Source organism: Mesoplodon densirostris, chromosome 10 (genome assembly GCF_025265405.1).
Source record: "Mesoplodon densirostris isolate mMesDen1 chromosome 10, mMesDen1 primary haplotype, whole genome shotgun sequence".
In the NCBI taxonomy this organism is placed as follows: Eukaryota; Metazoa; Chordata; class Mammalia; order Artiodactyla; family Ziphiidae; genus Mesoplodon; species Mesoplodon densirostris.
In genome coordinates, this window is record NC_082670.1 from 80,142,551 (window position 1) to 80,163,239 (window position 20,689).

The 20,689-nt window shown below is 43.1% G+C and overlaps 1 protein-coding gene across 14 annotated transcripts in view; it reads right to left on the reverse strand.

Annotated features, from left to right (window-relative positions):
• Positions 1-629: 629 nt before the first annotated feature.
• Positions 630-20,689, reverse strand: part of FHIT (fragile histidine triad diadenosine triphosphatase) — a 1,490,046-nt gene continuing 1,469,986 nt past the window's right edge. For all 14 annotated transcript variants that reach the window (XM_060109929.1, XM_060109922.1, XM_060109919.1 and 11 more), the window contains one exon: positions 630-899. The gene's annotated coding sequence lies outside the window, so the exon portion shown is untranslated. The remainder of the gene's footprint in view (positions 900-20,689) is intronic.

The following is a 20,689-nucleotide window of genomic DNA, read 5'->3' on the forward strand; positions in this document are numbered from 1 at the left end:
GCTGGGGTCAGGGAGTAGCCCATAAGCCACAAGAGATTCTCAAGGAGGCTTTTTGTGAAAAAGAAAAGTCCTGCTTTGGGCTCTTTGTAGCAGTGCTCTTGGCGTGTTGTATCTTTTCCTCTGTAAACTCGAATCCCCTGTTTTTATTAATCTACCAGAGGAAAGAAGAGCCTACTTCTGTCATCCTTCCTTAAAGAAATTGACTGTTACGGGCAAGGGGCATGTTTCCTCAACCAATTTTGAGAGCTTTCCCATTCTTTTCCTTACATTCCTACCACTCCAGCAGCCCAGAACAGTGTCCAGTCAGCACATTACACGTTTATTAGTTTCCTGAAGCTAATTTTGCCATCTTAAGCTCTTTCAGCTCTGCCGCTCTTCACCCAAGGCAGGAAGAGAATATAACCGAGGAAAAGGTGGACATTTCTCATTCTATTATCTTACCTACCACAAAGGAAACTCTGTAAATCTTCTCTCAGCCTTAACAAACCTTTGGTTTAGGGGAAGCACAGGAGATCTGAGAGATCAACATCCTCAGTTGTGCCTTTCAGAGGACCCCAAATGTCAAGTTTTAAGTTAGCCAACATGCAAGCTAAATATTTTAACTATCATTTTATTTCCATCCAGGCCAAGGGACAATTTAGAAAAGGTTCTATTCTAAGTACATAGCCAAGGAAGTGTGGAAGGGCCACGGGTGCCGTCGTTTTGAAGGCAGCCTGTCAGTCCTTGTGATTGAAACATAACCCCGATTGCTTCCACAAGCATAATAAAATGCTGTGCAAAAGGTTGTCAAATTGTAGGATGTAATAAAGTCTGCTTAGCTTCATTTTCAGTGCCGCAGGGTCCTAAAGCACGAGCCCCATTTCCTTATGCCTTGGGATTTGTTTGAGTTCCTTTGGTGCCTGGAAATGACAGAACATAAACCAGACATTCAGTTAGAACAAATAGCATTTTTTTTTGAATCATGGCAATAAACAAAATGTAAATTTGCTTACTGCCGATCTCTTAGATTGCCATTAACATGTTACACGAAGCCATATATGTGGGCCGGTGGCGTGACATAGGTGGATTCCAGCCCTGCTGATGCCCATACTCCCTGGACCTTCACCTGTTCTGTGGCTTCTGCCCACAGCCTAGGCCCCAGAGGTCAACCGCATGGTCTCTTAATCTGTTTTAAGGACGCAAGTCTTATATACAAAATGAAGCCAATTCAGACCTTGAATTAGATAAGAATAGATTCTCAAACATAGACATTATCAGAAGTACCTGGTAAGCTTGTAAGAAAAACACAGATTTCTCCAGCCTGTCCTCCACATTCTGAATTAGCAGCTGTGGAGAGAAAGCCAAGAATCTGTGCTTGTTAACAAGCCTCCATATGAGTCTGAGGCACCCGCCCCTGGATTGGGGGAATTCTTGAGCTAGTATGTAGCATGCAGAATCAGCTTTGCTTCAAGGCCAAGTTACCTGAAGGATTTAGGCCAGGCCTAAAACAAAGGACTTCTACTTATAAAATAGGAAAGTGGGGGAAGCCCTTTAATCTTACTTGCGGAAAAAAAAAAAAAAAAAAAGATAATTCCTAGCTCATAGAAATGTATTTCATAGCTCTGATACCCTCTCTTTACCCCAAAGGAGAAGCTGCCGGAGCCTTGGCTTCTGGGCCTTACTTACTGGGATTAGTAACGTGGGTGTGGTCAGGAGCTGGATTAGCTGGGGCTAACTTGCTTGGAGGACATTACAAGGGCAAACCATTCCAGGAAAGGGAAAATTAAATAGGAGGGGGGGAAAGAGCAGAATCTTACAGGCTAGATTTCATCCAATTTGGGGGAGGTTGAAAGAAAGGGCTCTTAGGAGACATTAGGGGCAGCTACCATGGGTGTGATATATGAAGAGATTTTGAGAACCACTGTGGAGAAGCACAAATGGACTTTCCTTCAGGGTTTTCCAGAGACTTCAGTGAAGATTTACATGGCTTTTCACTTACTGTTTGCTATTTATGGCTTTGAGTGCAACACTGTGGACACAGACCTGGGAGGCCAAGGTGCAAAGCCCCAGCTTCCTGCGCATTCTGGTGTATAGTTCAAGGATATGCTCAATACCTCAATACGGGCCCATTCAACCCCACTGGGTGAGGACACACGGGCACACACTTCAGCCTCTGGTTCATGGAGTGAGTTTTTAGTGAGTCTAGTGCTATGCTTTTTCTGTAAGGTCATAAGAAGGCCAGAGAGCAAAGGGCAGGCAGGGCATCCCTTTGGAATTACATCTGCTCCCTTCCAGGATCCAGAACACAGAAACCAACTCACTTCTGCTTCAGCCTTCCCACTTCGGTTCAGGATCCCCTCCCCGCCTCCCCAGGTCCACTGATGTCTGTAAGTGAGGCGTGGAAAGTAGGGGGTGGGTACCAGTCAGTTTGCATCCTCCCCACCCCCTGCAGAAGGGGGCCTGTCTCATTCCTGTGTGACGCTGGGATCTTCCCCTCTTGTTCCCAGCACCACCCCTCTTGCTTGCACACGTGCGTCATCTCCTGGTCATTCATCATTGCCCTTGTCCTTGAACGATTATTGACTCTGAGTCAGAGGCACCTGTGCAGGCCTGAAAATGGATGTGCTCTTTCTTTTCCTCCGCCTCACCTGTCGAGGGCAGATTTATGTCCTAGGAGAAGTCTCCCTCGGTTTTATTTTTGGTCTTTTGAACACTGTGGCCCTGTGTTATGTCCTTCACCCGCCCTTCCCGACACCAGCCCTGCAATTTCTGAATCTCCCTGGATGCCTGTGCGTCCATTCCTGAGCAGGCCTTCTGTCAGTCTGCTTCTGATGCTTCTGCAAAGCATGCCTCACATGGCCTTGGCATTCAAGCGGTCCGCCTGGCTACTTAAGGCTCTGTCTTCAGCAGTTCCTTCTCTCCAGCTAGCCTGGAAGCTTGTGGGAAGCAGAGTCCGCTTTTCATTGCCAGAGCACAGCGAGTGAACGTGTCGGACTTTGAGACTTGGGGCGGAAGCCCAGCCGCGTCATTTACTGGCTGCGTGTGTGTGGGGGTGACGTAAGATGTGCAAGGTTGGGGCTGCGGGAAGGACTGAGTGGGTGAACACACGTAAAGCGCTCAGAGCCGTGCCTACCGCATCAGAAGGACCCACCAGTGTGAGCCTCTGTTGCTGCCCTCATCCCTGCTTACTCTCTGTGTTGCGCTGCCAGGCAGAGGCCACCAGGCAGCAGAGGCCCACGAGCGGCAAAGCAAGTGAAAGTCAGTGCTCAGCTACAAGGGGGGAGATTCGGCTTCATTATCCAAGAGGGCACATCTGGGCAGTGGACTCACCTTGCCATCTTCTGGTTGGACTACATGTACTACGTGCCCTTCAGGTCCCCACTTCCCTTTGATCTCACCTTTAGGCAGTGGTGTTTTCAATGCCATGTGGGCGTATCAACAGATGTATTTACTGAAGCATGAAGAAGGCTCTAAGGAGGGTGCAGAGTTGAATAATGAGATCCTCGAGGTGCTTCCAGCCCATTTGGGGAAACCCATCACACAGGGTGAGGCAAGGCAGTAGATAATCGGGTGCCGGGTGAGCAGTCCAGAAAATGTGGGCTTTTGGAGTTCTGAGAACAGAAGCCCAGAATGTCTGAGGTTTGACTGATCCCCCTGAACACGTGCTTTTCAAGTATTTCTGTGTTCCTAAGGAACACAGTGAAGATGAGCTGGGACTGTCCCCTCCCCCTGCAAGGCCACGCTGGAGGAGGAACAGGTGGCATCACGGAGCTCAGAGCAGGGGCTGTTTACAGAGCAGGGTATGGAGGCAGAAGGGAGGCCCCGTGGCTCTGCAGGGTAGAAGAGATTTGTGGAGAGGGGAGCTTTGAATTAGGAAGGAAAATAAAACAGTCCGGTGGAGAAGACGTAAGTAAGTTTGGTTTGTTTTTTAACATCTTCATTGGAGTATAACTGCTTTACAATGGTGTGTTAGTTATTGCAGCTCTATTTACAATAGCCAGGACATGGAAGCAACCTAAGTGTCCATCATCCGATGAATGGATAAAGAAGATGTGGCACATATATACAATGGAATATTACTGAGCCATAAAAAGAAACGAAATTGAGCTATTTGTAGTGAGGTGGATGGACCTAGAATCTGTCATACCGAGTGAAGCAAGTCAGAAAGAGAAAAACAAATACCGTATGCTAACACATATATATGTAAGTAAGTTTTGAGTAAGATCTGCTGTGTGGGCTGTAATCCTTTCGCCCATCTCTCCCTGAAACCTTCAGGAAAGTCTTTGGAGTCGATTTGCAGTTTGTTGTCCAGAGTAAGTACAGGGCAAAAGCAGGGGGCCAGGGGATCCCAGCCAGGGTCTGAACTGAACCACACCAATGTTTCCTTAAACATGCGGGCATCATCAGGCTTCCATCAGGCAGAGTCCTCTGTTTCCAACAGTTCCAACCACCCTCTGCATATATTCAAGGGAACCTTTTCTTACTGTGTCAATGAAGGAGACTCTTCCCTATAAACCCCGTCCCTCTCCATCCTAGAGGCCCAGGGGAGGAGGCCCCTTCTCTCTTGAAGCTAAGAAAACAGATCACTGTCTCTCTTTCTAAAGATGAACCTGGGTGGGAGCTGATCCCAGGTAATCTACCTGGGTAGAGTGTCAAAGGAACTTTGGGGACCATAAAAACGCAATCTGCCTTCCTGTTTCTTTAAAGTAGTTTTTCTCACCTAGGCTGCTTTGAGGTTTAGACCCCCTGGGGAGGTCTAAACAATGCCAAGCCTTCACCCCAGCCCTAGAGATTCTGATCTAACCATCTGGAGTGTGGCCTGGACTGGCAGGGAATTATTAAGTGTGAAGGCGAAGCCTCCAAGCTTGTCTCCCTCTTCATTCAATTCCAGGGTGTGCTCCCAGTAAAATGCTCCGAAGGCCCAAAGCAATTCAGTTGCTGGAGACAGGTTTCAGGAGCCTTCAGTGGCAAATATTCAACTTCTACTAAGGTTGTCTGTCCTCTGCCTTCTTAGCAGAGCCACGCGTACAGGACAAGTATTGTCCATCACAGGTAGTGCCTCTTGCCCACAAGGATGAATAAATTAACTAGTTTTGCATCCATCCCAAAGCTGACACAGAAATGGTTTTAAAACAAAGTAACTACACTCACCCACAAAACAAAGCTATGAGACCCTAACATAAAATTCCTCTGTAATAGCTCTTTTTTTTTTTTTTTTTTTTTAAAGTAACTCTTGGTTTGTAGCAGGCTCGAGATACAGGCAGACAGCCATGGAAAGTCATTTTGCTCACAGCAAAAGCAAGGTGAGCCATTTTCTAAGGGCAGGCAACCCTGACCCCTGCTTTTCAGCTTTTTCTTAATAAACCGGTCTCAGAAATTGGACCACAAAAGCTGCTGATGGCAATCTCTTACAGTACGTGGGTAAAAAAGAAGCTGGGGGAGAAGAAATGGGAAGGATCAGAGAGCCACTCTGATTATGAACCGAGGCGATGCAATTATCCTTCCATTTAACAGCCAGGAAGGGGTTACCCTTGCCCAAGTGCAGTGGCCAGAAACCCAGTGATGTGAGGATGGGCTCAAGAGAGCAGGGCAACTTCCCGGCACTTTTTCTCACTCAAAACTGTTCCTCTGTGGCTGGTTACACATGCGAATCAATAACACAACTTCCTACTATGAGAGGGTGTTACTTAACTTCCCTTTAAACAGGGTCTGTTTCCCAATCCTCCACATTTGTCACCTTGAGGGGGGCACAGAAAACAGCTTCGGGCACCATGTGGCCAGCCCCCCTCAGGAGGGGAGATGCAGACCTCTGCCCTGAGGCGAGGTTGGGGCTCACCCCGGGGCTGTCCTTATTGAGTGGCCACAGACTCAGCATTGTCACTCTTCTCTTTGAAGGGATAAATCAAACACAAAGAATATTACCCAGCCATAAAAGGAAATGAAATTGAGTTATTTGTAGTGAGGTGGATGGACCTAGAGTCTGTCATACAGAGTGAAGTAAGTCAGAAAGAGAAAGACAAATACCGTATGCTAACACATATATATGAAATCTAAGAAAAAAAATGTCATGAAGAACCTAGGGGTAAGATGGGAATAAAGATGCAGACCTACTAGAGAATGGACTTGAGGATACGGGGAGGGGGAAGGGTAAGCTGAGATAAAGCGAGAGAGTGGCATGGACATATATACACTACCAAACGTAAGGTAGATAGCTAGTGGGAAGCAGCTGCATAGTACAGGGAGATCAGCTCGGTGCTTTGTGACCACCTAGAGGGGTGGGATAGGGAGGGTGGGAGGGAGACGCAAGAGGGAGGGGATATGGGAACATATGTATATGTATAACTGATTCACTTTGTTATACAGCAGAAACTAACACACCATTGTAAAGCAATTATACTCCAATAAAGATGTTAAAAAAAAAAAGTAAAAAAAAAAAAAAAAAAAGAATAGTGACCATGCAAGAAAGATGATGCCAGCGCTTGTGGCTGTGAGTGATTTAGGCAGCCCGGCAGGGCTTATCTCCTCTTTGATCCCCTCGTGTCCTGGCAAATGAAGCTACACAAGCTTTGAGGCTAGGTGTTGGCAGGGAGACGAAGCAGAGCAAACCCACCCCTAGGCAGCTCGTGCTGCTCGTGGGCATGTTCTCGTGTCCCACTGGAAGGAAGTAAGGCTTCTGTCTTCCCTGTTTGGTCCGTGGACATTCATGTCCCTATATCCGTGCCTCGCAAAGACTCTCCCTAAAAGGCTTCCTGGTTCTGACGGAGTTGATGAAGAACAGCCTTTATCTGTCTCTAAATCTTTAGCTGATATTACTTTTCCCCATGACTCAGTGGAAATGAAAAAGGATTACTTTATATTTCCTTCCGTCTTCCACGAACGAAACTAATTTTGAGAACGAAAGTCCCTACAATGTGAAACACTTTCCCTTCCTTCCAATCCTCCAAGGGGCAAAGGAAAAGCTAAGAGGCCTGCGTGCTTTGTCATTTACTTTGTCTGGCAGCTTCTTCTTATTGTGCTTTTGAGGGTGACCTTCCTCCAGCATATTCCTTCGCTCTAGTTGTGCTCTCCTGTTATAATAGAATTTTCGAGCCAAGCGTGGAACAGGCTACCTTTGATAATTAATGGCTCTGAGAGTTTGCTGAGTGTGTTAATTAATGGCACTTGTGTCTGGAGTGTCTACAACTCTGTAGTTGAATAAAAGGTATATTTGCTGAGGGATTATAGACAAATACTCAAGGATCGTGACGGTGAGAATTTGTCGGGGTTCAGCACATTTAACAGCCTAATGGGGTCATTATGTTTTTTCCTTTCCACCATTTAAAAGGCACTGAAGTTGATAGAACTGCGTTCCGTTTGCCTTGTATGTAAGCTGAGATTACAATCCAAAAAAATCCTTAGGCTAATGGGTAAAAGTCTGTTACCTGAAGCAGAGCCTCTCATCAAAAACAGAGATGATGGGGCTTCCCTGGTGGCGCAGTGGTTGGGAGTCCGCCTGCTGATGCAGGGGACACGGGTTCGTGCCCCGGTCCGGGAAGATCCCACGTGCCACGGAGCGGCTGGGCCCGTGAGCCATGGCCGCTGGGCCTGCGCGTCCGGAGCCTGTGCTCCACAATGGGAGAGGCCACAACAGTGAGAGGCCCCCACAGAAAAACAGAGATGACATCTTTAATGTTGTATTTTAATGCTATGAAACTGATGGTCAAATAAGTTTTGGTTTACTTCAATTACTCACAAATAGGCTAACGTGAATTACATTCAAGTTCTATGTGGCACCAAAAGATCAAGGGTTGAAAACTGGCAAGAAAACACAGTTGAAGGCTCTCGGGAATAGAGACTATGTCACACTACCCTGCTTCTCCCGAGTTTCTAGTGCTGAGAATGAAATGCAGATTGTGAAAAGACAAAGATGAACGTGTCCCGTACAGCGGTGTCAGCTGTCCATATAGGGAAATCTCTATGGCTCCATCTCTGCGTGTGTTCAGATAGACTGTAAACACAAAGGGTCTAGTTTTAAGCCTGTACCATCACTGTGTGTGCCTGAGCAGGTTGTATCTGCTCTCTAGACCACAGTTTCTTCCTTCGTGAAACCACAGGTTGAAGTAATGGCTCTTTAAACTCCCTTCCAGCCCAAAGATGCTCAGAGTCTCGGATTTTTCTCAGTAGGGAGACGGAAACTTTCTCTTCCTCTGATAGGAGAGATAGCTGATTGCTCACCTTGGGGATTTAAGGGTTATTTTGTCCAGGAAGAGACCCCTGGGGAAATGCAGAGCCCTATAAATGTGCCCTGCAAGGGGGCTAGGAGGCTCACCTATTCTCCAAAGCCCAGGCGGATGGTCCAGGGGAGAAGGCCTCGAGCCAGTGTCTCTGCCACTGGAGACCTCCCCACCCCTGGCAGACAGTGGAAGCAGAGGCACTGGCTCAAAGGGCTCAACTGGAGTGAGGAGAGAGGCCCTGAAGGCTGTGCTCAGAGCTTCTCTTTTCTGGGTGGGAGGGAAAGCCATCTGTCCAGAGCATCGATTGGCCAGCTCCTGTGCTAGGGATGTGCAGCCTTACATATGGAAAACTCATTTAATCTTCACTTCAGTCCCGTGGCGTAGGTATCAGAACCCCAGTTTAACAGCTGGGGAAAAGTCACACAATAAGAGCAGGATTGGAACCAGATCTCCTTAACTCCAGAGATCAACCCCTTTTCACAAGTGCAATGTCCAGCATAGTAGCCACCACCCAACACATGGTTAATGAGCACTGAAAAACGTGGCTAGTCTGAATGGAGATGGGCGGAAAGTCTAAAGTATCTACCGGCCTTCAAAGACTTACTCTAAATAAAGAATTTAAAATATCACATTATTTTTTTATATTTGTATGATTTTTATATTAGGAATTTTTCATATTATAAAGATATGATTAAATTTGGATATACTGGGTAAGTATAACATATTATTAACATTAATTTCATCTGTCCTTAACGTGGCTTCTGGAAAATGTAAAAGGACATGTGTAGCTCACATTCTGTTGCTATTGGACAGCACTGCTCTAAGACAGTATCCTGGGGTGCGGGCTCTGGGGAGAGCACACAGTGAAGCTGCTCTGGAGGTGGGGGGACCCCTGGGAGTATCTAAAGGGTTGACTTAATATTTAAGAGCATGGGCTCTGAGCTCCAGTTAGGCCTGTGACTTTTTAGCTGTGCAACCTTGGTCAAGTTACTTTACCCCCCTGTGCCTCAGTTCCATCATCTACATGCCAGGAAAATAGTAGCATCTACACCATAGAGTTGTTATGAGGACTAAAGATGATACAAGTGAAGTATTTAGTGTAGTACCTGGCCCAGAGAAAGGTCTAGATTCTAAAGAAATATTGTCACTCATTCATTCACTCAGTGTTTTTGAGCACCCCTGAGATGCCAGGCACTGTTCTAAGTGCCAAAGACAATGGCCCTGTCCTCGGACACTTACTTGCTAGTGGAAGGTACAGACAAACAAATAACTCTATAATATGATGACAGGTGATCGTGAGCCCTATGAAGAAAAATAAGGCAAGTTTAAGGGATAGGAGGAAATGGGGCTCTATTTTAGGTTGGGAACTTGGGGAAGGCCCTTCTGAGAAAATGACATTTCAGTCAAATACAGAATGGAGGGAGGAAAGGAGAGAATTCCAGGCAGGAGGGACAAAAAAAATGCCAGGGCTCGGAGGCGGGAGCTTGTCTGACATAATCTAGTAACCGCCATGAAGCAGGAAAGCTGGAGGCGAGAGTGTGGGGCAGAGTCAGGGGAGATGAGACTGGGTCCTATCCTGAGTCCTCTGTGGCCTGCAAGGCCTCCTGTGATGAGGTCCTGGTTGGCTTTACAAAGTATAGGGGAGGGACATGATCCGATGTCCCATTTAAAAGGATCATAAACTTAACGTATTTCCTATTTTAATATGTTCATTCTTTTGTATGACCTCGGGTGAGTTTGAGGGTATAGATGTGTATTTTAAGAGTCAGGTCAACAGTTGACATAAGATATTCTATATAAAGAAGCTATATTTTTAACTGCAGCATCATGAAACCTTACCCAGAATGAGGGGAGTTCTTAGGTTTTACTGGAAATAATTTTCTTTTAAACTTTTGCACTACTTTTCATTTCCATTGAGTGTCATTCTTTCGAAGGATTAAAGAAATAAAAATTAACCACAAACAAGATCTTCAAACTTAAAAAGAAAAAAAAAAAAGAGAAAAAAAAAAAAAAACCCTGCTCAGATAGACAACAGATCCTTGAAAGGAGAGTATAAAGCAAACCCTTGATAGGGGTGTCACAGATAAATGCTGATTCACTGCCTTGAGCATATTCCTTTTTCCAAATGGATAACTCTGGAATATGCAGGAGTCACCAGAGAGATAAGAGAGGGGCAGAGTTGTAAGGGGAGCCCTGTCACAAAGCTTCCCTTTCCCATAACTATCTGTGACTCTGGCTTATTTCTAATTAAAAAATGATTCATGCAATATCATGGGCTTTCACTTCTTCAAAACAATACCACCCCATCAGCTTGCAGCTCAGAATGCCCACAATTCTTAACTTTTTTGGAGCCTCACTGGAACACGATATGGAGCTTTAGAGGAAAATTGCTAAGAACGTCTATTTACATTCAAAGCCATTTTTTGCCTGTCTTAAAGGAATGAAAATGATGTGCCGGTTTTTATAGCCCCTCTTGACCTAAAGATATCTGCTGGTGGAAAGAGAATCCTCAGTTGGGCTTTTCTAACGCTTTAATTATGACATGATCTATCCTCTTACGCGAGGACTCGCAGACTTCGAAAAATCTCTTAAGCATGCATTAAAATTGATTGGCTAACCCGAGACCGTGGGGCTGGCTCTTGGAGGGCATGTAATTGTCTGTGGGCATGGGGTGGCCGACACAACTGACACAAAGTCAACTGCTTTATGGTGGGTTAAGGTAGAGAAATCGATTTGGCCACAGGTAGGACTGACGCTGTACTGCCGACTTGCGCAGAATGCTGTTACACGCTTGCTTGTTCTTCAGTCAGTCGTGTTGCTTCAGATTCATCATCAGCATCTCTGGGGCAGGGATGCACTTCACCTACTGTGCCTCAGACAGTGTTGGGCTCCAAGTGGGATCTCAACAAATAGTTGGTGATTGAGTTCTAGAACCTCAAGGTTAAAGAGCTCCTCTAGGAGGCAGGCAATCTGGGCCCAAGTTGTAGCCAGGACTCTTGATGCCAAGTAAGGAAACCCCATTTCAAATGAGCCTCCAGAGAAAAGTCCCTTTTCAACCTTTTAACTATGAAGGATGGGGTGGCTGTAGACAATTCTTCTCCTCCCTTTATCTTTTGTCTCCCTTTCCTCTGGGGGATTGTCCTGCATCAGACTTCTCCAAATATGAGCAGGATGACTTACAGTAGCCTGAAGTCTAGTCTGTATCACCCCTTCCAGGGCTTCTCTCTCTATGTCCATACACCGAACGGTAGAGAAGCTCTCTAACTGGCCAAGCCGGAGTCACATGCTTACAACTGTGGTTTTGGAAGAGATTGGCAGTTCCAAAGTCCCATGTCTGCTACATGCATCCTATTTTCTGTTTGACTCTCTCAACTGTTTTCTAAATGTTTTGAAATCCAAGGGCTAATTACAGACTTTGGGTGAAAACCCCCGATCTCTAAAGGAAACCCTAACTGAAAGATTTTGAACGGAGCCCTTGGGAGTCCTCACTGATTCCAGGAATGCAACATCTTATGCGTTATGGTCCACCATGGATTAGCAGTGATTCACTCCTCTTCATCAAATGCAATTTTAGTTTTCAGGCAAATATTCAGCCCATAGCCAATGCTGCATAGGGAAACAGGATAGCACTGTCTCTTTGGCAGAGTGGTTGTGATGATTGGATAAAGTGACCTGTGCAAAGCCCCCAGCACAGAAATCACCAAATATTGGTACTTTTCCTGAAGTTAGTGAAGTAGCAAGAGTAAGCTATATCTTGCACCTCACCTTCATTGTACAACTCTTGTCTTTAGTTAGCTAGGATTTAAGCAGAGGAGGACGTTTCTATACAGAGACCCACCAGTTGTACTGTAAATGTAAGTGTGGGCTCCAGAGTCAGACTGCCTGGGTTGCCCAGACTCTCCACGTATAACCTGAGAGTCCTTGGGAAAGTCCTATAGCGACCATAGGCCTAGTTTCCACATGTGAACACTGGGACAATACTAGAGGGTTGTTGTGGGATTTAACTGAAATAAAGCCTGCAAAGCACTTGGTATAACTTGCCCATAATGAGATCTCCATAAGTGGTATCATTAAGAATCATTAATAATGAAGCATCCTCTGTGGTGGTTTCCTCTCCTCAGTTCCTGAAATAATGATCTTCTAGGCCAGTGTGGTCCCTTAAAGTCAGGGAGCATGGCCAAGACGAGGAGAATCGACTCTCTGATGTAACAGTGTAACTGACAGCGGGGGTCCAGCTGCTCGCCGCTCAAAAGCCAATAAAGAGGCAAGGTTGGTGGAAAGGAAAGTTTGCTTTAATTTGGATGCTGGCAAATGGGGGTGGGGGGAGGGGGGGTGGAGGCGGACTCCTGTCCAAAGGCCAACTCCCCCTGCCCCACCCGCCATTACCAGTGGGCAAGAGCTTTTACAGGCCGAGGGGGAAGGGGCTACATGCAGAAACAGCACAGTCAGCTCCGACAGTCATCTTGAAACTGGTCATGGGGTGGTCTGACCAGTGTCATCTTGACTGTTTTAAGTACAGTTAATCTTCAGTTCCAGTGTCGGTTTGTTCCCACTTCCTTGAGGCCAATTCTCGGAATTGTGGCACCTTCTAACATGGCTACAGTCTAGTCATCATGTAGTTGACTTCTCCCACCTCCTGGGGGTTTCAGTATCTACAAGACAGCTCACAGGATATGGCTGTGAATATTATCTATAGCCCTTGAGGAGGAACTAAAGGTTCTTGGCTTTGTTTACTAACTGAACTATTACTGTTTTGTCCTGTTTGACTGTTTCCCTTTGTTTCTGCATTTTCTCACTTGTCTGATTAAACTTATTCTTCGGCTGAAGTTTTTTTCACAGACAGAAGGCAGGCTGAGGACACGTTGGGGAAGGACCATAGGGTCCTGCTCCGTTTCAGTAGTGGAGTGTCTGTGAAAAATATATGCGGCAATTATTCTTTTCTGTTAAACTTATTCTGGAATAATTGAATATCCAGCCAGCAATTAAACCATACATTAAAGTCAATCTCTTCCTTCCTTTTCTTTTGTCCTTAATCTAAATGTTTTCATTTATCTGATTTATTTTTAGTCCTTGTTACAGTGAAATATAACATATACAGAAAAGTGTATGTGTGTGTGCATGTATAGAGCTTACAGAATTAATACAAAGCCAATGTGTCTTGCCACCCACCCATGACAAGGAACAGAACATTGCCAGCCCTTCCACCCTCTCACTCCACACTCCCCTCCCCAATCGCAAGCTGCTCCTTGCCTCCTCCACAAAGGTAGCCACTGGGCTGATTCTACGATGATTGCTTCCTTGCTTTCCTTTATAGTTTTACCCTGTAAATGAATGTATCTCTAAACACTATAATTTAGTTTTGCCTGTTTTTGAACTTTATGCGAATGCAATCACACAGTATGTATTCTTTTGTGTTTCTGTTGTTCTGCATTCTTGCAGACACTTGATATTGTCAGTCTTTTACAATTTTGACTATTGTGGTGAGTATTACAGTGGTATTTCATTGTGTTTAAAGTATACATTTCCCTGATGACTAAGGATTACTGGCCATTTTGAGACCTATTTTTTATGAAGTGTGTGTTCAAATCCTTTTGTATCTTCTACTAGGCTGTTGACTTTCTCTAATAGGCTTATACATTTTTTTCTTTTTCTTTTTCCTTAAAAATATTATCTTCTGGATACTGGCCCTTCATTGGTTGTATACATGGCAAATAGTTTCTCCCACTCTGTATCTTGCATTTTTCTCTCTTACTCTCCCTTAATGGTGTTTTTGATAAACAAAATTAATTTGAATGTAGTCCAGTTTATCAGTCTTTTTTAAATAATAATGCTTTCTGTCCTATTTAAAAAGTCTTGCCCTATAGCAAGACCATGACAGTATTCTCCTATATTCCCTTCTAAATTTGCACTTCAGATTTTGAATTATAATCCACCTGGAACTGACTTTTGCATATGGTATGAGGTAGGGTATAGTTTCATTAGTTTTCTACATGGATATCCAATTTTTCCAGAACCATTTATTGAAAAGATTTTCCTTTCCCCATAGTTCTGTGATGTCATTTTTATCTTATATCAAGTGTTCATATATGCCTGGATCTGTTCCTGGGCTTTCTAGTTTGTTCCATTACTCTATTTGTCCTTGTACCAACATCACGCTCTCTTAACTTTTGTAGCCTTGTAATAAGTCAATATCCTTTAGAGTAAGCCCTCCTATACTTCTGTCTTGTTCTTTTAATCGTCTCTGGCTACCTTTCCATCAGTATTTTAGAACTAATTTTTCCAATTTTACCAAAAAACCCCCAAAAACCCACCACCACCACCACCAAAAATTATGGCATTAAATTTATAGGTAAATCTGAGTAGCATTAAATTTATAGGTAAATCTGAGAAGACTTGAGTCTTTATAAAACTGAGTCACTCATGTCTCCATTTATTTAATTCTTTAATGCCTCTTAATAACATTTTACTTTTCTATCTAGAAGCTCGCATATCTTTAATTATTCCTAGGCATTTGATTTCTGATATTAATATAAACTTTAAATTTTTTCATACCCTGTGTGGTTTTATGGATGGTTTGTGTCCCCCCCAAATTCACATGTTGAAGCTCTAACTCCCAATGTGATAGTAACTGGAGATATGGCCTTTAGGAGGTAGACAGGTTTAGATGAGATCATGAGGGTAGAGGCCCCACAATGGGACTAGTGTCCTTATAAGAAGAGTGAGATTAAAGCTCACTAGCTCTTCTCCACAGGAGGACACAGTGAGAAGGTAGCCCGCTACAGGCCAGGAAGAGGGCTCTCGCCAGAACCCAACCATGTTGGCGCCCTTATCTTAGACTTCTAGTCTCCAGATGTAAGAAATAATTATCTGTTATTTAAGCTACCCAGTCTATTGTATTTTGTTATGATAGCCTGAGCTAAGACAATGGCCAAGAAATTCGAAACTTGCATATGTTGATCTTATATTCAGAGGCCTTGCTAAGCTTTCTGATTAATTTAAATTGTCTCTCAGTAGATTCTTTTGAGTCTTCTGCATGCATTATATTGTATACCAGTAACGACAGTTTTATTCCTTCCTTTCTAATCCTCCTATCCTTTTATTTATTGTTCTTGCCTTACTGTACTACCTGGGACCTTGGGTACACTGTGAAATAGCAGGGCTAATAGTGCATATTCTTATCTCATAGCAGTCTCAGATGAATAGTGTTCAACATTTTATCCTTAAGTACAGATTCCTTCCTAGCTCTAGTTTTTCTAGAACTTTATGTTTATGAAGTTGGATGTTGAATTTGATCAACTTTTTTTCAGCACCTACTGAGATGATCCTATCATTTATCCTTTATTAGTTTGGTGAAAGGCATAAGATTAGTCTAATGTGTTATTCTTTTCATAGATCGTGCACACACATTGCAATTAATCTGTCTACCTATAGGGTATCCTTTTAAGACGGTGGCATCTGTGTTTCCATGTGCAATTAGTCTATCTTTTTCCTTTCTGTTATGTTTCTGTCAGGTATATGTGTAAGGCAACTCATACAACAAATTGAGAAGTGGGAGAGGTTTTTCTTTTTCCTTTTCTCTGGCAGAATTTGTTCCACCAGTCATAAGATTCTTATTGAGAATCTTATTCAGATTCTTGTTTCTTTCTTAATTATGTGGTAGAATTCACCAGTAAAGCTATCTGGGCCTGACATTTTCTTTGTGAGAAGGGTTTTAATTCAGGTTTGAGTTCTTTAATAGTTATCAAATTATTCATATTTTTCACTTAGTGTCAGTTTGGGTAAACTGCATTTTTTTCTAGAAAAATAAATTTAATCCCAATTTTCAAACGTATTGGTCTAAGATTATTCATTATATGCTCTTCTCCTTTTTAATGACTGCAGTTTCCACAAAGATGTGTAGCATATTAACTTTTACCTTTAATTTTTTTCTAATAAATGCATATGAGTCATAATTAAAAGTAAATCACCCTCTGGACACATCTTTAGTTGCATCCACAAGTTTTAGTCTTCTTCATTCAGTTCAAAATTGTTTCCAATTTCTACTTGATTTCTCCTTCTTTAGAATTCCTTTTGTATGAGTCGGATGGTGGTGAATCCCCTCAGCTTTTGTCAGGAAATATGTTTGTTCCATCTTCATTCTATAAGAATATATGAACTGGGTATGGAATCTAGGTTGGCAGCTATTTTTTTCAGCTCTTTAGAGATGTCATTCCATGGTCTTTTGATTTTTCTGTTGTTGTCTTTGGTCTAATTATTACTCCATTGAAAGTAAGTTATTTTTTTTCTTTTTACTATTAAATCTAACAAATTACTCTTTGGATTTGATTTTCTGCAGTTTTACCATGATGTGCCTAGGTGCATATTCTATACCCCCCACTCTGGGTTTGGTGTGGTCTTGAATAGTTGGATTGATGACTTTTGCCAGTTTTGAAAAATTCTCAGCCATTATCTCTTTAAGTATATCTTCCACGAGAACCCTATTTTGGAACTGTACATAAGTATCTATTAGACTTTCTCAGAATGTTCTGTATCTTCTGACCTCTCATACTTTTTCCCACTCTCCTTTCATCTCTTCATGGTTCATTCTGAATATTTTCATATGGCTCATCTTTAAGTTCACTAATTCTTTTTTTTGCCTGTAAAAAATATGCTGCTAAATTCATTCATTGGGCTACTGTATTTTTCAGTTATAGAATTTCTATTTGGTTCTTTTTCACATCATCTCTGTACTTTTAATAGATTCCAGCTTTCTGCTGAATTTTTTTTCAACCTGGTCCTTTCTATCCCCCAAAAAAGTAAACACAGTTATTTTAATGGCTGTGTCTGGGGATTCTAACCTTGTTTATATTGACTTGTCTCCTCATATTACTGTGCAGAGTGTGTGTATGCGTGTCTATGTATACACACTTGTATTGGGCATCCTATTTGAAAAAAAATTATTTACAGAAATAATTTAAGATCTTGAATGGATTTATTTTCTTCCAGAGGTTATTTTTTTCTTTGCTTCTTCCAGGAACCCCATGGGACTACCAATTTAGAATCACCTTACTTCAATTTCTGGGACTGAGACTTTCTCAACTGCCCAGATGTTTTGAAATTGGGCTGCAGTTGATACCAGGGCTGGTTTACATCTTTTTCCAAGGGTATCACTTTCCCAGATCTTCACATTCCCATCCAGGTATGGGAGATTTAGAAAGGGCCCTGCCATTGGCACCCCAGCTTTTATTGCTTTAGCTCCATCTGCCTCTCTAAGACTCATAGATGCCTTCAGGGGACAGGCAGCCCTTCATCCTGGGCTCCTCTCTCTGCATTTCTGTCCTTTCTTGGATCTTGACCCTGTACTCTTGTGATACCTTTTTATCTTTAACAGATGTTTTCTTATACTCTTGTGTAATTTTTCTAGTTGAACACAGTGGGTAGGTTGATTCAAATTATTTGGTCTGTTAGAAGCAGAAGTCACACTTCTTTTTTGGTGGTCTCAAAACAGCCTGCCCTACAGGTTTTGTTCTTTAATTACTGTTTGGACTAATTTCTCATAACTCAAACATTTCCATCATTTATTATCTTTAAAATAGAAATCAGAGGGAACATAATGCATCTACATGTTGGCATAGCTGATGGGCCCTCGCAATCTCCATGGCCCACAATTCATTATAAATTGGAGGTAGTAGAAGATACTACAGTGTCTTCTGGATCCTCAGAGAAGTATTAAATCCAGAAGGAGCACAATTTAGAGCTGCTTTTGATAGTGTATCCTGAATTGATTGGTTGCATGCCCACATGATAACTTGATTGATGCCCCTGGAGTATCAAAATAATGGAGCACTTACTATGTAAGAGGTGGCTGAGGGACAGGTTAGGCATAGGCTGGAGTGAACTGCACAAATATTAGCTAGTAGTAAATGAAGAGTCAAAGATGATTCCGGTGAATTTTCATAGCCTTTCTTCATATTAACTGCCCATGACCTCTAGGAGGCTCTTTTTCCCCCACCTTCCTTTCTGGCAGAGACAAAGACAAAATGAGAAGAGTGGAAGAGTGGAGAGAAGCAAGTAGAAAAAGAAGAGTCTTGGGAGTGGGTAGACATTTCTAGAAGGTTTTTGCCACATGAGAGTATGCAGGTTGATATGTGATAAATTATCCATTTCTGGAGATGAGCTGAGGATGAAGATGATGGTGATGATAGGCTTTATCATCATTTTGCAAGATGCAAGGAAAGCTTGAAACTTTTTTAAAAATTAATTAATTAGTTAATTAATTTTTTGGCTGCATCGGGTCTTAGTTGCGGCACGTGGGATCTTTCATTGCAGTGCACGGGCTTCTCTCTAGTTGTGGCGCACGGGCCCCAGAGTGTGTGGGCTCTGTAGCTGCGGCTCGCAGGCTTAGTTGCCCTGAGGCACGTGGGATCTTAGCTCCCCGACCAGAGATCGAACCGGTGTCCCCTGCGTTGCAAGATGGATTCTTAACCACTGGACCACCAGGGAAGTCCCAAGCTTGAAACTTTTAAAAATTACTTTTGGGGTTTGCACTACACTTTTCTGAAAAAGACTCCGTGCTGATGGATCATGTATTTCCAAGATTCAGAAGTGTTAAAATTGACTGCAGGACACTAGTCATTTCTACCACCAGTCGAATTAAATGTCAACAGAACAGTTCTCTGTAGATTCTTTTAACCATTACTGGCCTGGGAAATCTTTTGCCTGAACTATTAGGGACATTTTAGAGAAAGCTGGATCGTGGTAAAGCATTTTTAAAATAATGAAACAGAACTAAAAACCCATTTTGGAGCCATGGGGTGGACTTATCTAAAAGAATGTTTATAAAGGGAGGTTTTTAGAGTAGGACTAAATGGTTCTTCTTTTGGGTTATGATAAAATAACTCATTTAATGGGACAATAGATTTGATTATTTCTAAAGTCTCTATGATTCTATGGTTTATCATTCCCAATTTAGGCGATAGGGGCTTGATTTATATCTAGCTAATCCAAATAACTGAGTTTTTAATTCCTTGCTACTGAAATTTGGTTCTGTAAACATAGTCTACACAGAAGGAGGGAAGAGGCAGCATAATCCAGTAGAAACATGGGCAGGAGAGGAAGAAAAAGCAAACTAAAATATCTTTTGTTTAAGATGATGGATCCTTTATCTAAAGAGCTTTAGAACATACTAAAGTATCACTAGCCTTAAACAAGGGCAAGGGATCATCTCTTACACTTCCGTGCTAAAGAAAATCTTTTCTTGTATCAATCTGGGGACGGGCTGAAGGAGTGCTGGCCAACACTTTCCTTGGTATTGAAGACACCCTGACATGGGGATTACCTAGTGGGTTTAGGACTGAACTGGCCAAGGAGCTGAAGTTAACTCTTCCTCTTCCCTGAGGAAACATGAATACTATGATCTGCTCCTTGGGTCTTTCTCATTAGAGGCTGCTGAGCTGAGAGGAGACCCTCTTGGAGAAGGCTGAGATTTTTTCTAAGCTGTTGGGGTAGATTTCAAAAGGTACAATTCAATGACCAGAACGTGTGCTAAATAAGTAAACCTGTCCTTTCTCGTCCACTTTGACTATGATATGTGTGGTCCAGTGGCTGAAATTATGGTGATTTTTTTTCAAAAATTCTAGTGTCAAAATTTTGCCTTGACAGTACATCTGTAGCTACTAATAATGCTGTTTTGGGCTGACTCAGTTGCTTTGAATTTGCACGGCTGTGTTCTGAGTAAATGAGAGGCAACCAATTATCTATAAAGTAATGGCACGCTCAGAGGAGAATTTGATGAATTACAAAGGAACTCTGCTGACACAGCAGGGTGTGGAGACCTGCTCCGCTAGCTCCGACTTGCTATCAGAGTTAGGGGCGATGCTTGCATATTTTACAAACAACACACCCCACTCAATTACAACATGGGGTGGGAGTGGGGACAGGAGGTGTAATAAACAAGGGTGTGTAGTGGCAGCAAACCCACGTACTACGTACCTAGAGAAAAATACTATGTTCCAGGAAGGATGCAGGGTTAGATAAGAAATGCAGATCCACTGTCATCTAATATGATTTATAACATACACTAAAAGAGCCATTGCAAAACCCCTACCCAGGAACTTAGCCCAATAGGGGGAGGCAATGCATAAATTCACCTAAGCAGAAGACAAATGCTGAATTCCTGGAACCAAACAAAGGATGGCTTCAAGAGGCAGAGGAAACGGTTTCTAGTTTGGGAATGTTTATCTCTGTGGTCCTCTGGCAGTCTTGTCATGCTGAGGATTAATCTGGGTTTATGCATAAAGAAGCTATAGAACAAGGTTGGTTACTTACTGAGGGGTTGCTGGGTATTTCCCTACCAAGCATTCAGCAGAGAGCAGCTCTTTGCCTATTACAGTCCCGTTTCCTAGATAGGGCATCTCTGGGCATGAGGCTGCACATTCTTCTCGGCAGTACGCTCGTTGTTAAGGTAGACGAATGGCAAACAGATCCAATGGACCCAGAGACTGAGCGTGCCTGTGGGG